Genomic DNA, 3,043 nt, shown 5'->3' on the forward strand with positions numbered 1-3,043 from the left:
GTAAAAGATACATGGCCCTATATTTTAACTCTCTCCTGTGAAGTGGCCATAACATTTTGTGATGGGGAAGGCAAATGGTGGAGGAGTTGAGGTAGAAAACAGCTGTGGCAGAGACAGGAGGTAATGTAGCTGCACACAGATAGTGACAAGTCTCTTTCCTAGCATGTGATACAGTTCTGGGAAATGGCCTAACCTCACTTATACACACAGACTTCCTGGGGACATGCTGAGATGCACAAACAAAACTCCTCGTCATACTGTCAAAGACAAATATAGACCAGCCTCAGAAATTCCCTGGCAGACAAAACCAGTGTTGTCATACAAAGTTTAATTTATCTTATCTTGAAAGACTAACTTGGACTGGATCATTTCTTGCTTATGTCTCTGGAACTCACAAGCAAACCTTAAAGTGTGTCCCAAAACTGATATGAGGCAATCACTCACCAATTCCCCATCATTTAAGTAAATCCTAATATTATTAGGATTATCACTTTGAAAAATAGTCACTGCCTTCTCACTAACCTAAACTGCCTCATAACAATGTACCCCTGAGCCCCTTCCATGTTCTGCTTTGAGTGCTCCCAGCTTTCAAATTGTCTTTTTGGTATGGGCAAAATAATCCTTTACAATGACTGTTTCAGTGAATCATTGGTTTTAGTTCTGTAGTTTCTGAACTTTTGACAGTATCCATAGCGGTAAAGAGGTACAAACTTTGGTGAGTGATAGAGAATCTGCATCAAGCAAAGATGGTAATTTGCAGAGGGGAGAACTGCAGAAAGTAGAAGACATTGTCCAGACCTAGTGTGGAACCTTGCTGGTGGCACATCACTAGACTGTTGATCCTTCCATGCCTGCCCAGGATCTTCTGGATGGAGTCTGCTCCCACCACTGACATTAAGGAATTGGTAAGAATTCAGGGGCTATTAAAGTGAATAGAGTGCTTTGTGCAGAGGTGAGAAACTTGGGACTACCTGGAAGGGGCCGTGTACACCCTTGCCTCCTTGTTTGAAAAAGTGAAACTGTTAGCTGTTCATCTTAGCCAACTCTTGCGACCCCATGGACTATGGTCCAGCAGGCTCCTCTGTCCATGGAATTCTCCAGGCAAGAATACTGGAGTGGGGTGCCATTCCCTTCTCTCAGGGATCTTCCTGACCCAGAGATCAAACCCAGGGATCTCCTGCATCGCAGGCAGATTCTTTACCATCTGATCTATCACAGAAGCTTGTACCAAAAGGTGGGTATAAATGGCTTAATTTACCCTTGAATGTCTCCAACTCAACATTTCTCAGATAAGTCTAGGAATCAAAACCCCAGGACCCAGAAGGCTGGCTTTTATTGCTATTGAGCTGGTAGGACTCTTTATTGTAAGTCTCTCAGATTTGTCACTGTCCCTCCCCTGGACTAGTCACCATCTATGATCTCCCATCACGGAGCACTGGTCCTCTGAGCCAGCCCTGCAAAGTGAAAAGTGCATTCTGACCAGCTTTCTGAGGATTTATGGGTTTGTGAGGAAGAGCTCATGCTCTTGGGTGAGCTGGACTCTTATGCTCACTGGGTATGCTAAGAAATATTGGGGAACTTTAATTTCACCATAGGAAGAGACCTCAGACCATTGGCCACAATCCTCATTTTAACCATAAACAAATGCTGCTCAGAAACTTTATGAGCCTTGCCCATAAAATACAGTGGCAGCCTGATGCCCACAACCTTCATCTTTTGATCTCAACACGTGTTCTTTTCACTCTATTTGTGTTAACAGGAGGCATAAGTGCTGAGGCAGGAGTGGGAAAGTCCAGTGCTGAGGGGACTCACATGAGCAAACCAGCAACTCTGAGCTGATGCAAAAGTCTTAAAGTCACCCACAGGCATAAAGAGTACTGAAGGACACTCAAGAGGGAAGATCTAATGTACTAATAGGAAGAGGCAGAGATGATTTCAGGGGAAGGCTGGGGGAAAGCCCCTATATATTTTAATACAGCAGAACAAGGGCTTTGGGAGTTAATACAGCCTCCTTTGTTAACCACAATACAGTTTTTATAGGTAGGAATTCAAGTTCTTGCCCTTGTGTCAATGTGTCTCACTGCCAGTAGGCCGTGCTTATAAGAAAGGGGGTTTTCCACCTCCAAGAATATTGGAAATAAAAGCAAAAATAAACAAATGGGACCTAATCAAACTTAAAAGCTTTTGCACTACAAAGGAAACTATTAGCAAGGTGAAAAGACAGCTCTCAGATTGGGAGAAAATAATACCAAATGAAGAAACAGACAAAGGATTAATCTCAAAAATATACAAGCAACTCCTGAAGCTCAATTCCAGAAAAATAAATGACCCAATCAAAAAATGGGCCAAAGAACTAAACAGACATTTCTCCAAAGAAGACATACAGATGGCTAACAAACATATGAAAAGATGCTCAACATCACTCATTATCAGAGAAATGCAAATCAAAGCCACAATGAGGTACCATTACACGCCAGTCAGGATGGCTGCTATCCAAAAGTCTACAAGCAATAAATGCTGGAGAGGGTGTGGAGAAAAGGGAACCCTCTTCCACTGTTGGTGGGAATGCAAACTAGTACAGCCACTATGGAGAACAGTGTGGAGATTTCTTAAAAAACTGGAAATAGATCTCCCATATGACCCAGCAATACCACTTCTGGGCATACACACTGAGGAAACCAGATCTGAAAGAGACACGTGCACCCCAATGTTCATCACAGCACTGTTTATAATAGCCAGGACATGGAAGCAACCTAGAGGCCCATCAGCAGACGAATGGATAAGGAAACAATTGTACATATACACCATGGAATATTACTCAGCTGTTAAAAAGAATTCATTTGAATCAGTTCTAATGAGATAGATGAAACTGGAGCCCCTTATACAGAGTGAAGTAAGCCAGAAAGATAAAGAACATTACAGCATACTAACTCATATATATGGAATTTAGAAAGATGGTAATGATAAACAGAAAAAGAGACACAGATGTACAGAACAGACTTTTGGACTCTGTGGGAGAAGGCGAGGGTGGGATGTTTCGAGA

The sequence above is a fragment of the Dama dama genome, chromosome 18 (assembly GCF_033118175.1).
Source record: "Dama dama isolate Ldn47 chromosome 18, ASM3311817v1, whole genome shotgun sequence".
Lineage (NCBI taxonomy): Eukaryota > Metazoa > Chordata > Mammalia > Artiodactyla > Cervidae > Dama > Dama dama.